The sequence below is a fragment of the Eschrichtius robustus genome, chromosome 6, assembly GCF_028021215.1.
Source record: "Eschrichtius robustus isolate mEscRob2 chromosome 6, mEscRob2.pri, whole genome shotgun sequence".
In the NCBI taxonomy this organism is placed as follows: Eukaryota; Metazoa; Chordata; class Mammalia; order Artiodactyla; family Eschrichtiidae; genus Eschrichtius; species Eschrichtius robustus.
Genome location: NC_090829.1, coordinates 112,526,025 through 112,543,966, shown reverse-complemented (window position 1 = coordinate 112,543,966; position 17,942 = coordinate 112,526,025).

Below are 17,942 nucleotides of genomic sequence, written 5' to 3'. Positions count from 1 at the left end.
TTCCTGGAATATTGTTTTACTGTTACGGTTCATTTGCTCAGCTCACAGAGCAGATACAGAGGCATGAGCTAGAATATTTGAACTGTGAGTTGAAGAAAAGTGTGAGTGTACATTATTAGACAACCATGGCAGTCCTAGACACTGAGAGGCAGTTCACTATGGAATTTCCCCTTTATTTATCCAGAGGAGCAGAGAGGAGCAAGCATCTAATCTATTACTATCCCGACACAGAACATGACATTCTAATCCAGTCAGTGGGGACTCACAATAAACTCGAAATCACATTGAGTGCCTCCCTGGTATGACAATTGATTACATCTCTTAACCTTTCTGCATCTGTGGTACCATCTGGAGCATTTAGTGCTTACATTTTTGCACACAAAGAACAGGTACCAGCCTATATAGACTTAAGTACATCCTCAATCCTTTTACTGTAAGGCTGTAACAATAGAAAGAAAAAAGAAACAATAGCCAGAATCACCTTGATTTCACAAAAGATGAAATTCCAAAGAAAACTAAACACACACCCAATAACTAATATTTTATAGAATAACTAATGTAGGATTATCAATTTAAAAAGCTACCCATTCACTGTCGGCAAATTCGTCCAGACATAGAAGAGAAAGGACATCTTATAAGGAACTAATACGTGCCAGAGGCTTTACAGACATGATATTTCATTTTATTTTAAGTAGTGAGCATTTATGTCCCATATTAGTATAAAGTTAAGACTCTGAAATGTTAAGTAACTTGATTAAGGCTACACAAACATTTAATTTTGGAGCTAAGGTTCAAACCCAGTTCTACTCTCAAAGCCATTGTTCTTCATTCTAAATCATTAAATTTAATCCAGTTTAATATATATTAATCCTTTTGACAAATATTCATTAAATACTATACAATGTGTTAAGAACCTCTGTTAGTTGCTGAACAAAATAGCAGATACCTTTATTATATGTAAAGAATTGTTCTAAGTAAAGGATAAATTCTGTTCAAAGCAAGAGTTTAGTACAGGTTTTCTCATTTGGGGCCATATTATACTTCGCTGGTTTTTTCCTGTGCATTATACAATATTTAGCATTCCTGCCATCTACACAGTGCGTGCCTGGAGCACCCAGTCCCCCAGTCAATATAAATATCTCCAGAAATTGCCAGGTGTCTCCCAGAGCCAGCTCTTCCCCCAACCACCGCCATTGAGAATCATTGGTTTAGAATAAGGTGGATGGACAAGTTCTTGTAAAACATACTAAAATTGTAAACTCTTCAGGTACAAGATCTGTCCTAATATCTTCTGAAGCAGTTAATTTTGTAGCTCTTCTCCCAATGAGACATTAGAAAAATTTTGATTGATAAATGAATAAATGAATGAATGAGTGAAAAATGACAGAACAAGCCGCCAACAAAGTACTTCTGTTACAGTGGAAAAGTAACATTGGTGCAAGCACCAGTGAACTAAAAATAAGTAGGGAAGATCTGGGTTTGTTTTCCTCTTTTAGACTGCCTGTGCTAGTTCCCAGACAGAGGAAAAACAAAGTATACGTGGAAAACTGTTACCCAGACTGACACACACTTCTGCCATCACTGCGCTGAGCCCTTTTCTTTCTCATTTGCCTTATCCAGGTTCTTGTTATCTCGGCAGCCATGCCCTCACGTGCCACCGCCAGCTGTGAAATGTGGCAGAAATTCACAAATAACTGCTTTTTTTCCTAAAATATAGGGGTTATAGCGTTAGCCTTTGATAACATCATTCCCATACTCTTGTACTTCTAAGTATCCTCTTAAGTGGAAAAAAAAAAAAAAAAAGATTTATGGAAACACATGGGGAAAACTCAGAACCCATGATCTGTGATCTGTGTGAAAGCCTTTCATGAGCGATGGTTGGTGCTGTCCTGATCTGCATTTAACTGATGTGGCAATTACAAATTATTGCTATGCTTGGGCATATGAATTTATAGTGACTTCCATTTCCTTTCTAAATTTACGTATAGATAAAACTTTGATAAGGAAATATGCGAGGATAGGTGGAGAAAAATGAATAGTATGTCTGTAGTGTACATGAGTGAGAATTAACACAAGAAACCATTTTCTGAATACTGATCGAATAAGGATGCAGATGATGAAATCAAAGGATGAATCAGGTATAGGGCAACAAGCACATCCACATTAACCATGTAGTAAAACTAGTACTTTTTATGTGCTGTAAATATTAGCAATGTGTTTTATGGCAGTAACAGGCACTATTGAGTTTTACACTGTGTCGGAAATTCTACACCGTATTACTTAATTCATTAAGCAACCTTTAAAGATAAGGAAAATGAGAACTAGAGAGTGTACCATCAAGGCTTCCCTGAGAGAACACAGGGTCTTTAGGAGCACAGGGAGGCCTTGGAGTCTTCCTCTCTAACTTCTATTTTATTTCCCAGATCTCAGAATCAGCTTTCAGGTGCCAGTGAGTGTCTCCTGGAATAGCATATTGGTGAGACCCACACAGGACACTTAACTTCAGTGCTAAGAAGACATTTGCTCAAGAATGGTCTCCAACTGTTCCTTATGAGCAGGATTCTGATGGCAGAGGGTTGCTGAGGCTGTGCCGCCTTGGAGCAGGATCAAATCATGCCCAAGCTAACAGAGAAATGAATCACAATCTCCCAAACAGGAGCACACTAGAAAGGTTCTGTTGGCAATTCGAGGAGCATGAGAACACTGTGGGAGCTCCTGCTTATGTACCTGTTGGCCACCATTGCAGCCAGGTTTCTTTGGTCTCCCAAGTTGACGGTAGAAGAGTGTATAAATTCTATGTTCAAACCATTTCCCACTTGTCAAGCATATTCCTAAGTCACTTACTCTTTGGTCATCTTTATTCATAGCAAGATGTCCATTTGTGACAATTCATTGCTTTTCAGCATGAAAAGAGAACACCACTGCTTAAATATGGGGAAAGTTCCATTTTCAACAGTTGAAGTAAACGACAGCATTTTTAGACTCATCAGTGGAGAAAAGGAGGTTTGCAAACCATCACTTTCCTGTTGTTTTGACAAAGTGCAGCACCTAAAGATTATGAATTCCAAAGATTATGGAAACCATGAGACTTATCAGGAGATACAAAGAAAAAGAACCACCGCTTTCAAAAACTGTGTTCAGAAGCCTCAAAAAAACACCAATGAATTACAGTCATTTACGAAATCCCATGCTGTCCTGTCTGGTTAACAGGCCAAGGCAGGGCCCCAAGTAGAATCAACTATTTCAAGGACACAGCCCTTGTGTGCAGGGGTGAGTGACTGCTTTGTCCTTCCTTAGCCCCAGTTCTGTAATTGCATTGCTGCCTGGCATAGGAAAGAATCAGGTTCATTTGGTCCCTGTCTCTTCTAGTCAAATAGAGGGCTCCCTTTCAAGAAATGACAAGTTTGGTGAGAATCTAGTCTGGGCAGCACACTTATATTACTGTTGCAAGTATACAGCTCTCAGCAAAGGAAACAGGATATTATTTCCTAGGCAAAGTGCTGTGCTCTTTGTTTTTATTCTGAGGAAAAGCCCATATGAAGTAAACAAAAGAGAAACTGTGGAAGTTAAAAGAAATGTAGAAGCAAAACAGAGTGTGTGATTGATACGTACATGCAAGACCTGCAGTTGGCTGTGACCCTGAATGGGCTCCAGATCTCAGAAGGGCTTTTATTTCTTTATACTTCTTCTGAGAGGGTTAGAACTATTCCAGAATGATTTTTGTTTTTTCTTCCACCAAGTACCTTCTTTCTTGAAAGCATGTTGTAGAAGAGAGAAAAGAGAGACCAAAGAGGAAAGAAAATGGGAAAAAGCATTCTGCCTGCTTCTCTCTCCTTCTTTCGACTTATTGGCGCCTAGGTAAAATATAGATGGGCTAATACAGAGACATAGATTTTGAACTATTGCTTTTTTGTCATTACACTAAGTCTTTGGTTCTTAGTCAACAACTTCTGCTCCTTTCTTCCTTGTCTTTAAATATTTGTGCTCAGCCATTTCTATTCTCATCACACACATTCCCTAGGCAATTTATCCACATGCAAAGATTCAACCACTATCCATCTACACCAAGAGTTTGCAAACTTTCTAGGAGTCAGGAAATACTTCTGGCTGTGTAGGCCATACGGTCTCTGTCACCACAGAGGTATCTGATCTATATTACTAACTCAAAAAACTTTACCCTCAGTCTAGAACCTTCTATTCAGATACTTTCTTTCTAACTGTTATGATCTGAATGTTTGTGTCCCTCCAAAGTACATGTTGACACCTTAATGCCCAATGTGATGATCTCAACCTTTGGAAGGTGATTAGGTCATGAGAGCAGAGCCCTCATGAATGAGATCAGTGCCCTTACGAAGAGCCCCAAGTAAGCTCCCTTGCCCCTTCTACCAAGTGAGAACAAAACGAGAAGACTGCAACCTGGAAACAGGGATACCAAGTAAGGAGAAAACAAGAAGTTTGCAACCTGACCTTGCTTCCATTTCCAGAATTGTAAGAAATAAATTTCTGCTGTATAAAAACCTGTGGTACCTGTGGTATTTTGCTATAGCAGTCCAGACTAACACACTGATTAATAGCCATCTCTTCCTTCATGTCCCACTGATGCTTCGAACCTCTTTCATTATTTTCCCCACCAAATTCTGCTCCCAGGTTTTATATTTCAGAGTCTGACATCACTATCACTTCCATCTCCCATGCCAGTGGCTTGGAAATTATCATTGACTAATCCTTCTCTTCCTCTTCTCACTTTAGACACTTTTGTCAAACTTGCCACGTAAATATATCCTGAACCTCCCTCCCACATAAGCACACTGCTGTTTTAATGTCCTCAAGTAGTATCTTTCCTTCCAGGTTTGCCTTCTTTCAAGCTACCCCAGCTGTGCTCTTTGTAAGTTATAAATATGATCATTTTCTGCCCCTGTGCAAATCTTTCAAGGGTCCCCAAGCCTGAAACATCAATCCTAAACCCGATTTTACATGCCTAATCTCAGACCTCCTTAGTCAGAGACTCCAAGAATAATAAAGAATTATTTCAAATGATACTTCCTTAGAAAGAATGACACTGATAAGCCTAGCACTATCCTACCTTTATATTAAATTCATATTCTTTGATATATCCCCCAAAACCTTCATGATTTAGATCCAGATTGTATCTTAAACCTCATGTGTTTTCCCCAACCTCTTATGCTTATGCAAATGTTGGTGATCCACTGGATCTCTTTACCTTTTGGGGACACACTGGCTCCAGATGTGCTGTCATTCCAAGAGCCAAGGCCTAGACCTCTTTGTTAGAGGAATACCCTTAGGCTACTGGGATTGCTTTGTCTGCTCACACAAGTACCAGAAAATTAAATCCCCTCAGGTGCAGTGACTAATAATTGAAGGAGGAAGAATATATATATATATGTTTACCAGCTCTTTGTCCCCTGATTGGGATAACTCTTAAAATGTGTCCTAGGCTGTGTTTAGAGCTACCTCGTGGGACTGAGCCAAATTTACTCACTCTGGGCATTTATTCAATGTTGCACTCTTGCTTAACCTCTGTGATGGTTAATTGTATATGACAACTTGGCTAGTTCACAGTACTCAGGTATTTGGTCAAACTGTTGTTGGATGTTGCTAAAGAGGTATTTTTAAGATGAGATTAACATTTAAATCAGTAGATTTTGAGTAAAGCAGGTTATCCTCCATAATGTAGTTGAGTCGCATCCAATTAATCAGAGACCTTAATATAAAACAGCATGAGGTGCCCCGTGAAAGAGGAAATTCTGCCTCCAAATGTCTTCAGACTCAAGCTGCAGCATCAACTCCTCCCTGGGTCTCCAGCCTAGTAGCTGATCCTGCAGTTTGGACTTCCCAAGCCTCCACAATCCTGTGAGCCAATACCTTAAGTCTCTCTCTCTTTCTCTCTTTGTTGCACTTCATATGTGTAATTTCCCTATTTACAGGATAACCTGTTTCTTTGGTAGCTGAACACAGTAATAGCAACTACATAAATGGTTAATTATTACAATGTAGGATCAAATTTGAAGACTCCAGAGAGAGGCTACATTATCTGCTCAAGGCTAGAGAGTGCTTCAGTAACTTTTAGGGTTTTCCATTCCAAATCATGTATTTGGGACATTAGTCTTGGTTCAAGTTTATTAACAAAGTAAATTGCTACTGCAATATATATACGGTAAAAATATGAGTCTAGAGTTGCAATATTTTGTCATTATAAATGAATAGTTAAAAATGCTTGGAGAAATTTTATACCTTGGGTTTAAAATAGCTGCAGTTTAACATGATGTTTCAATAGTTTGTAAAAAAAGGTGCGTATTTTGTCTTAGTAAAGTTAAATGACAATGGAGAAACCTCTACTTCATCAATTTCTTATTAATGTATTGATGTTTATGGGCTAGAATATTTTTCCATTGGCAAAATATATCAAGGGGAAACTCTTCACAACCGAATGTCATGAATTCTAATGACGCTGCATGAAATGGAACACAAATCAATGAAAGGCACTACATATTATTCAATTTTTATCAAATAAGTTGCCCACACTATTAAGATAATGTGGTAATATAATCTTATTCTACTATTTATATTGCTAATAATACTCACATAATGTAAAACAGGAATAACCATAAGAAATATATTATTACTAACTATAATAATATAAAATGTAACCAAACAGTACCATTTTTAATACTCATAAACTTACAATTTAAAAGAAATTATATTATCAAACTTTACATATAATCCTGAACAAGACTTGAAATATTGAAAGAAAAAAATTCCAACATTTTAAAAAGGAAAATTTGCTATATCAAAGTTAACACTTTTAAAGCAGAAGAGTCTGTCCTAATCACACTTTTCAGTCAGATAGGCTCTTTCACTCCTAGACCACTAAAACATCAGTAGTTGCCAGAAAGTCATGTACTATTATATTAAAAATGAAATTGAATAATTTAACTATGTCATCATGTTGAGTGTTAAGAATGGTAGTGTTTTAAAACAACTGTTTATTTTTTTAATTGAAATGAAGTAAGAGTACACTAATGATAATGACCAAGCCCATCTAAAGAAACATAGGGGCTTTCAAATCACCAGAAGAGTCAGAGCCTGGGGAGAGAACTCACTGATTTTGCTCAGTGTAGAAATTCAGTGGGAGAGCAGAAATTAAGCTGAAGCAGAAAAGAAAGGGAATTATTATTTATGAAGAATTATCTCTGTTGTGCCTCTTCTACCAGACAATTTAAGAGATCATAGACTATCATCAAGGCAACACTGGGAAGGGGTATGATAATCCTTATTCTACATATGAGAAATCTATAGTACAGATAAACTTAGAAGACAAAACAATACCCAGAATCACATAGTAAGTAAGGATAATAATCAGCAGTAAAGCTGAGATCAGTCCCATACCTAGGCCCTTACTTTCTACTACCATTCATTCTACCTCTTATATCACTCACAAGCTCAGGAGAGCAGAGCCAGAACTCATCCGAATAAGATCCTGTGTGTGCAGCCAGGACCATAAGCAGGCATTGAGCCTCACAGGAGTTAAGTTTTCCATCAGTGATTTTGGATTGAGGTCAGAATACCATCACTATTGATGCCAGGCTGGGCTAAGAGCCTTGGTTAGCAAGCTTCTTATCTATAGCAGACAATGGTTTATTAGGGAAGGTGAAGTTGTCAACATTTCTGAATGGAAACTTTAAACATTAAAAGTATATACACTTGAGTAAATAAAAAACAGACAGTGAGTCTAAAGGTGTTCTTCTAAAAGGTACTACAGGCTTTTCCTGAGAATCTGGTCAGATGCCTTGCAGGACATTTGGTCCTGTCCAAAACATCTATAAGACATTTGGTCCATAAGACATTTGGTCCACACTAAAAGGTCCTTGATATTTGGTCCTGTTCAAAATATCCATGAGCATATTTGGTCCATGCTAAATGGTTTTGGACAGGACCATGTGTCTTACGATTATTTTGGATAGGATAAAATATCTGCTGACCAGTCAGATGATGTTAAGGTAGTGATGGTACCAAATTATGAATGAATAAATGAACGGGAATAAATCTTTTTGTCAGTATATCAAAATTTTGCTATTAATATACTGAATGGCCTTGAGATGCGAAGTTGGGCTTGATAATTTCTTGCTATTTCTTTATTATTGCTGTTTTTCTGTTCCTTCTTACTCATCTCATTGGATTTTTCTACTGTGTTACATGCTCTAAGATGTTAGAGTAATCTCTCTTTTACCTAATATCACCACAAAATAAACAGCAAAATGTCAATTTTTTAGATAGTATAAGCCTTTTATTCATTCAGAATATCTGAAATTTTATAACATAAATTATTAAAAGTAAGGACCAAATTACTCTATCCTTTTAAATGATGTTTAACAAACTCTTAAAATGTCATTATCTTTACTTCAAATAATCATATTAAAGCAGGCAAGCTGCTTAGGAATCCAGAGCTAATTCTGCTAGTCTCAATTAGCCCATCCTGCTAGTGATTTGACAGTCCCTCCACTGTCCTTCTCTTTCCCTCTTATCTCTTACTTGGTGATTTCCTTTTTGACAGTCATAACATAATCATGTTTCTAATCTCTTACCCACTGGGACCTAACTTAAGGAGAACACAAGTAACTAAGCAAAACAGTAACCATATACAGACTCTTACACATAGACATAACCATATACATAGACTCAAGACCACTCTCAATGTGACTCCATAAACTTTTCCACCTTATTTCATGTTTACATTTTAATCTATTTTTATTTACTATTGATTTTTCTAAGAAGTTCAATATTTTTCTATTAATTTAATTCTATCTGCTAAAGAGAAAATGGACTAGTACTGACTTTTCTGTTTCAAATACAGATTAGCTGAGATAATACACCTTAGGCAGTGTCTTAGGAAACTGAGCAATAGTTAAGGATAATGAAGTCCATGTCTTTTTACAATAAACAAAATGATCTTTCATATATGTGATACCATAAAGGTAAGTTTAATCACTGCATGTATGCCCATATACTTACAATTTGTTGACAGTTACTATATAAAAATGTTCTTCTGAATGAAGCACCTAACTGATCCATTTTTTATTTGTCTTTCAGGTCTTGTCCAAGGTTTTTGCGAATCACGTACTATAATATGCTTGCTTTGATTTAATAATTTAAATAGATTGAATATTTTATCCATACCACATTGACCAGCCAAAATAAGTATATTTCTAAACAATAACATACATTTAAGTTGCATTTTATAATGCCCTAAAATAAACTTTCACATAAATTGTCTTATTTCTTAAAAACTTAAATATATATATATATCTTCTGCTTTTACTGGAAAGAAGAAATCATACCCTCATACAAGATTTATACACAAATGTCCTTACCTGCTCTTTTTGTAATAACCAAAAATTGGAAACAACCCAGATGTCCATCATCAGGTGTATGAGTAAATAAAATATGGTATAGCCAAACAACAGAATACAACTTAGCAATAAAAGTAAATGAACTGCTATACACACTATAATATGGGTGAATCTCAAAATAGTTATGCTGAGTTTAAAAAGTCAGACAAAAAATGTGTACGTGCTGTATGATTCTATTTCTGGAAAATGATAGAAAATGCACACTAACCTAGTGACAGAAAATAATTTGTAGTGATAGAAAGCAGATCAGTTGTAGCTGGGATACGTATAGCTAAGAGGGGCAAAATGGAAAATCTACAGAAGAGCACAAGGAAAATTTGGTGGCTGTAGTATATGTTCACCCTCATGATTATAGTGATGATTTTACAGGTATATACTTATATAAAAATTTATCAAATTGTACATTTTAACTATGTGCAGTTTATTGTATGTCAATTATACCTCAATAAAAGCAGTTAAAATTTTCTTGTTTCATTTCAATCTCACTATCATCCTGTGAAGTAGTATTTTTCTGTTTTACAGTTATTGAAACTACTGTTTAGAGAAGCTGTATTATTTTTTCCATGATGGTGCTTTAAGTATCTATCATATAAGGATTTAAATATTTCAATATTTTTGTATAAATATTTTATCCCAGTTGTATATTCCTTCCATATCAATATTTTCCTATAGGAGAACACAGTGGATTTAGCACAACCTTTATCATATTCAAGAATCTCCATTACTAAATCTGAACAAGTGTCTTGTACCGTAATGGGGTGGGGTGGGAGCACAGCCGTTGGCACACAGCCATTACCGGATAACCGTTACCTGGAGACCGCTAGCACAGGGCCCGAGTGGGGCAAGTGGTGGTCCTCACAGTGGAGAGAGAGTGCAGTAAGAGGCAGGATCGCGGCCTTCTCCCTGGGGCCCTCCAGGCCCTCTGGCCTTAGGCTGACGGGTGAGCTGGGGAACCTGGGGAACAGGCTGAGGGCTGTGTCCTGCAAGGCTCCAGAGAAACTCTCCCCTACTCCCTCTCCTCGACCTAGTGGCAGGGGCAGTCCACATGAGTCGCAGTCTACAGGACCCAGCAGCCCCGCCGACTTTTGGGTGGCCTGAGGAACCTGAAGGTCAGTTAGGTCCTGGGTGCCTGGCTCCCTCAGTGATGATGGCTGGGAAGGGTCTGGGGACCTGGCCCTGAGGGCACCGCCAGCTAAGATCTGCCTCTTCAGACAGGCCTGGACACTGGCAGGAGGACCCAGACTGGGTACTGGACAAATGCTCCCAGACAGGGTAACTGGCCCAAGCAGGGAGCCCCTTCGTTTAGCCAGGATTTATGGTTACAATGATATCTAATTGACTCCCAGTTTAGTGTCACATAGCTCACCACAGAAATTAAAGGGAAAGCATGGAAGATACTAGTTATGCATAACAGCACTGAAATCTTAAACTAACATCAACCAGTCATCAAAATCTGAAACACCAACATTATAAAAATAAAGATAATGAGACTTGTATTAACAATTCAGTTAATGTGCTATATACCTCTGAAATACAGAAACCATTCTACCCTCAAAGATAAGGTAAGAAGAAAAAGAAGTTTACCTTCTTCCTGACTGTTTCAAGATGCAAAATAGCCTTCTCTATATGGATGAGAACCACTTTTACTGTAGAAGACTGACTCTATACCCCTTCCCTCAAAATCAGTTAACTGCCATTCTACAAAGAGCCAGGAAAATGTGGATTCTGATGAATTAGGCACAAGGTGGTACTTTGGAAGGTACAGTTTACTTGTATTGATATTTATATAAACTGATGTACATGGAGGTATATCACTGATAGAAGTACAAAGATTGTAATTATTATATAATATGTAATTATTATAATTATAGGACTGTAATTTTTCAAATAGTGCTTTAGTTTAGAGCTTTAGAAAATAAGAAAATCCCTTAGGAGAAGGAGATAAGTTTTTTCATCCTTGAAGTATGAATATAAAGGAAAAAAAGGAATGAGTCCTAAATAAAACTACTTAAACACTAGATAAAGAGAAGATTATTTTGTAGACTCAGAAAAGGAAAAAACACTCTGAAAATAACTTATTTCTGGAATAAGAGAAAAAACCTGAAAATGGTTATTGTTTGTGTTCAAAATAATACAAGTAGAGATTTCCATGAAATATGTGCAGATATCCACAGGAAGAAAACAGGCTGAAATGAAAGATACCCAGGACATAATCAAAGATAAATAAAACTAAGTATTTCAGAGTGATAGAAGGGAAAATTGCCAGGAAGCTAAATGTTAAACTGTATTAAATTAAAGTCCATACTTTTGGACTTAAAAGCAAACAATAAGTATTAAAACAGACTTACTAAATCAATAAATTAAAATTTTTAGACTACGTACCTGAAAGATGAAATAACAAAAATGACAAGATAAATGTAACAGATATAAAATATAAAGTGAAGATAAAAGTTCAAAGATGTTTATAAGGAACAAATAAAACATGAAAAAAGAAAAAATATCTAGAGTTATATATCTAAAGAAAATTGCTGTGACTGTTGGGGATGGTACCATCAAACTGTCCCAGATAGTATTGATGAAAGGAGAATAGTACATAAATCTATTTTATCTCATTTAAATTTTGAAAATTATAAAAATAAAGTAAAAAAAATATTCAAATAGCTTGCTAAAAAATAATGCTGTATACAAATAGCAAATCTGGCCAGCTCATTTATGCTCTGAAAGATTAAATGGAAAAGATAAAGGAGCAATGTTTACTTTTGAGAGGAAACTTTGTGAATCTCGAAATTTTGCACCCAGCTAAAGCACTTTAATTAACGAAGAAAACCAAAAGTTAATTTTATATATCAAATGACCCAGAAAATACATGGAATTAATTCTATAGAAATGTGCAGCCTACAAGACTAAAACTAAAAAAGACAAACTGTAAACCTAGATAAATGGGAAAAAGCACAAAAAATTTTAATAGCTAGCATAAATATAAATATATACAAAGCAAATAAAAAGAGTAAACATTAATGACAGAGAATGTGAAAATTATTCATTAATTTATTCAACAAATATATAATAATTAGAGTCATGAACTTTTTTTCAGGTGCTGGTTATACTGTAGTGGATCAAATATAAGAATTCATGAATTCACGGGATTTTATATTTTAGTTGGGGAGACACACAATAAATAAGGGAAGGGGTGTGTGTGTGTGTGTGTGTGTGTGTGTGTGTATTATTCAAGAAAGTAATAAGTTCTAAAGGGAAAAAATAAGCTGGAAAAGAGAATGTGATTTGCAGTGGTTCGAAGAGAGTATATGTGTTGTACTGCAAAGAGAATGGTCAGAGAAGTCCTTGTTGAGAAGGTGACCTCTGAGTGAAGACCAGAAGGAAGTGCTAGAATGCACCTTGTGGACATATGAAAAAAGAGTATTCCAGGCAGATAAGAGAAATTGTGTAGGTCTTGATGCAACAGCATGTCCACCATTTCTTGAAACTACAAGGCCACCAGTATAGCCTGAGTGAAGAAATAAGAGAGAGTATTATGAGATGAGGCCAGAGAAATAACTGAGAGCCAGTCGAGATCAAGGCATCCTCATACTGAGATGTTAGAGAATGAGAAAGAACCAGAAAATTGGTGGCCAGAAAATTAATAAGAATACCAGGCAAGTGAGTTGTCAAAGGAGCCAAGAGAAGAAAGTACTTCAAGGAAAAACAGCTGCTAGGTCAAAAAAGTTGAGACCTGAGAAACAGCACTGGATTCAGCAAGTTGGAGGTCATTGGTGACTTTAACATACAGAGATTATTGGTATGATGGAGATAAAAACCTGATTAATTGGGTTGAAGAGAGAGTAGGAAGAGAAAATTTGGAGATAAAAGAGGGAAGAAAGGAAAGAATGAAAGGAAAGATGGGAGAAGAGAGGGAAAACAAGTTAACAAAATTCAAACCAACTGAAGCAAATGACTAAGTGAACATATCCTTCTAGCGTGTTGTACTAGCTAATTTTTTATAAAATGTTTCCATGGAATGCAGTTGCAGAAAGTTATCTACGATATTGAGAATAATTGTATTTTCCTTGGAGACCTTTGAGGTCAAGTCAGAAGAGGTCCCATGAGAAAGCTTTTGATGATCAAATATGTTTCCTCTCAAAATGTTCCTTAAAGGGCAAATGCAGGTGACCAAGAGACAATCCCTGAAAAGTGATGGAAAGGGCCAAGAGAGCTGTTTTTAAAATTAGTCATAAAGGAAAAAGAGTAAATAACTCCTCTTTTTCTATAATAAGATTTTTAATAAAGTCATAATAAATTAAATAGTGTCATAGAAGCACGCACACACACAAATTCCAGACTGTACTGTGTAGAAAATAGTTAGAAGGCAATGAGACAGATTGAAATACATAAAAGAACACAAAAGTAATGATGATGCACAAGCCCAATGAGAAGGAATGGATTGATTATTAAATGGTGTTTGGAAAATAGGATAAAATAGGGTGAAATCCAATAAAATCTTAATTTTATACCAGTGATTCTCAAACTTTTGGCATTTATGGAACACATTCAATGAGTGCTTGTTGCACATACTGACCTCCAAATTTTAGTAAGCTTAAAAAACATTGTGATAATTTTTAATTATAAAAATGTTCAGAATTATAATATTTTTCCTATCAATGATAGGAATGACATTACAAGCTTATTCCAAGATATCTCTCTATTTCTGGATCCAAGCAGAATATATTAAATCAAAGATTGTTTCACAACCAACTAGTTCATTAACTCAAAGATTGTTTCACATCCAACGAGTTCATTTCCTTACTTTATTTCTACTGCATTGGAAAATTCTTACAATTGTTGAGTTTCTGAGAAAAATATCAAGTGTTTTATGCTGTGGCAAATTCTTCCATATATTTGCACCAAATATGAACACCACATTTAGGAAAATATTTCTTACTGAAGATTCCTTTTCGTACACCAAATGAGACTAAGATAAAAATTGTTGTGCATATTTAGAAACCACATCCAAATATCATATTCAAAGGTGGAAAGTTTAAATGTTTCAAATTGAGAGATAGTGGCAAATAAATCTGAATCAACTATTTGGTTACATTTGATTCTGGAAAGTATTACTTCAAGAAATATGTCAAAAAATCACTAACTTCTTTTTCTGAGTAGTGAATAATATGATCAAGAGATGGGAAAGAATAAAAGTCCTAACAAAAAGCTGCTCAGTGTTGGAGTCATCAAGGTTTCCTACAACCAATTCTGACATTGTAGTTTTAAAGCTATAAAGTAAGCAGACAGAGCTCTTTACTATAAGGGGTGTATTCAGTATTTAAGTGAGTCCTTGAACCCTTAGCAATAGTCTTTAGTGTTTTATCATTCTTCACTGCAAAAGGCATAAGAGAAGATTTTCCTTGGTGATGGCAGCTGTCTAAGGTTGAATCTCTCCAGATATCCTTCATATATATTTAAAAAAGAATAAATAAAACTACCCATAACCCACATCTACAGTATAACTAGGAGACAGAGAATTCTTCAAACTTCTGAGTATATGTAAGTGGAGAAATAAATATTCAAACCAACAAAGCCATCTCCAGACCTGCCTGAGCCGAAAGTTAGGAGAGATTGTACAGAAAAGACAAGGGGGGAGTAGGGGACTGGCAGAGATAGAACACAGATAAAATTATCTACAGAAAGAGAAATTTCCACTCTTAGTGGAGAAATATTGAAAACATTTATGAGTTCTGTTGGACATGAGCAAATTCTGGTTCACAGCCTCAGGAGCTTCCCAGATGAAATCTAAAACTGCCCCTTTCCACAAAGGGCAAGGAGAGACCAGAGAAAGAGGCAGTACTCCAGATTGGTAGGTGGCAGTTTTAATAAATGAAGTAACTTACATAGGATGCTTGTCTTGAATGGCAGGAACATGAGTAGATCTCTGCACCTGCCTGTGGATTCTTAAATGTCTATATAGAGGCCTTAATAGGGTTCAGTCACATATTCAGTCCAGATGGTCTCAACAACATCTTACTCTAGCAAGACTATGTCCTTGGAATAGCTCCTAGTGTGTGAATGAAGGGTGTAACATACATTCTGAGGACAGGGAGGGGTTAGGAACCTCCAATTGCCCAGGTCCAGCTCAAAGGTCAACTGATGGTCAAATTCTTTCAATAAACTCCTCCAAAAGCAAAAAGTACCTAACAATTAACAATCAAACTATTGACTGGAAAATAATTTAGTAACACATATTAATGAAAAATGTTTAATGTTACTAATGCTTACAAATCTAAGGGAAAAAAAGAAAAATGGAGAACCAACAGTAAATTGTATTCTCATAGAATAAGAATTAGAAGTGCCTGCTTAACATAAAAATAGTCAATTTCACTAGTAGTATAAGAAATATATATGTTTATTTCTTATCCACAAGGAACTATCACCCCACATCTGTCAGAATGGCTATCATCAAAAAGACCATAAATAACAAATATTGGTAAGGATGTGGAGTAAAGGGAATACTTGTACACTGTTAGTGGGAATATAACTTGGTGCAGCCACTGTGGAAAACAGCACAGAGCTTCCTCAAAAAACTAAAAAGAGAACTACCATATGATTCAGCAAGTCTACACCCAGGTATATATTTAAAGAAAATGAAAACACAAATTCAAAAAGATACATGCCCCCCCAATGTTCACAGCAGCATTATTTACAATAGCCAAAATATGGAAGCAACTTAAATGTCCATTAAAAGATGAATGGTTAAAGAAGAAGTAGCACATAAGTTGTATATATATATATATATATATAGCATAAAGTTAAAAATATAAAGAACCAAAGTTGAAGAACACAATAACTGAAATAAAAAATGCACTAGAAGGGATCAATATTAGATTAGATAATACCTAAGAGCAGATCAGCAAGCTGGAAGACAAAGCAGTGGAAATCACTGAAGCTAAACAGAAAAAATAATAAAGAATAAAAAGAAATGAGGACAGTTTAAGAGACCTTTGGGATAAAATGAAGTGTACTAACATTCGCATTCTAGGGATCACAGAAGGAAAAGAGAGAGAGAAAGGGGCAGAGAAATATTTGAAGCCATAATAGCTGAAAACTTCCCTGACATGGGAAAGGAAATAAACATCCAAGTCCAGGAAGCACAGAGTCCCAAATAGGATTAGCCCAAAGAGGATGACACCAAGACACATTGTAATTAAAATGGTCAAAAAGAGATAGAGAATATTAAAAACAGCAAGGGAAAAGCAACAAGTAACATATAAGGGAAATCCCATAAGGCTATCAGCTGACTTTTCAGCAGAAACTCTGCAGGTCAGAAGGGAGTAGCATGATATATTTAAAGTGATGAAAAGGGAAAACCCATAAAAAAGAATATTCTACCCAGCAAGGCTTTCATTCAGATTTGATGGAGAGATAAAGTTTCACAGACAAGCAAAAGCTAAAAGAAATTAGCACCACCAAACTAGATTTACAAGAAGTGTAAAGGGATTTCTCAAATCAAAAGAGAAAAATGCCACAACTAGAGGAAACGTAAAAATTACAAAAAGAAAAATCTCGTTGGTAAAGGCCAATATACAGTAAGGGTAGTAAATCAACCATGTGTAAAGCTAGTAGTAAGATTGAAAGATAAAGTAGTAAAATCACGTGTAAGCATGATAAGTAGTTAAGGGATACACAAAATAAAATGATGTAAAATATAATGTCAAAAATACTAAATGTGGATGGGTGGTAGTAAAAACGCAAAAAATGCAGAGTTGTTAAAATGCATTTGAAATTAAGAGATCGTCAACTTAAAATAATCATATGTATACACATATATATAGATAGATATAGATACACACCTACATATCTACATACTTAAATACATACACATATAGCTATATATAAACCCCATGGCAACCACAAACCAATAATCTGTAATAGATACACAGACATAAAAAATAAAGGAATCCAAACATAACACTAAAGATGGTCATCAAATCCCAGTGGAAAAGAACAAAAGAAGAAAAAAGAACCAAAATAATCTAAACAAAAAAAAAACAATGTGAAAACAATTTTAAAAATGGCAATATGTACATATCTATTGATAATTACTTTAAATGTCAATAGATTAAATGCTCCAATCAAAAGACATAGAGTGGCTGAATGGATACAAAAACAAGACCCTTTCATTGCTAGTGTAAAGGAATGCAAGAGATTTCTGAGTATTAATTTTGTATCCTGCAACTTTACCAAATTCATGGATTAGCTATAGCAGTTTTCTGGTGGCATCTTTAGGATTTTCTATGTATAGTAGCATGTCATCTGCAAACGATGACAGTTTTACTTCTTCTTTTCCAATTTGGATTCCTTTTATTTCTTTTTCTTCTCCAATTGCCATGGCTAGGACTTCCAAAACTATGTTGAATAACAGTGGCGAGAGTGAACAACCTTGTCTTGTTCCTGATCCTAGAGAAAATGTTTTCAGTTTTTCACCATTGAGAATGATGTTTGCTGTGGGTTTGTCATATATGGCCT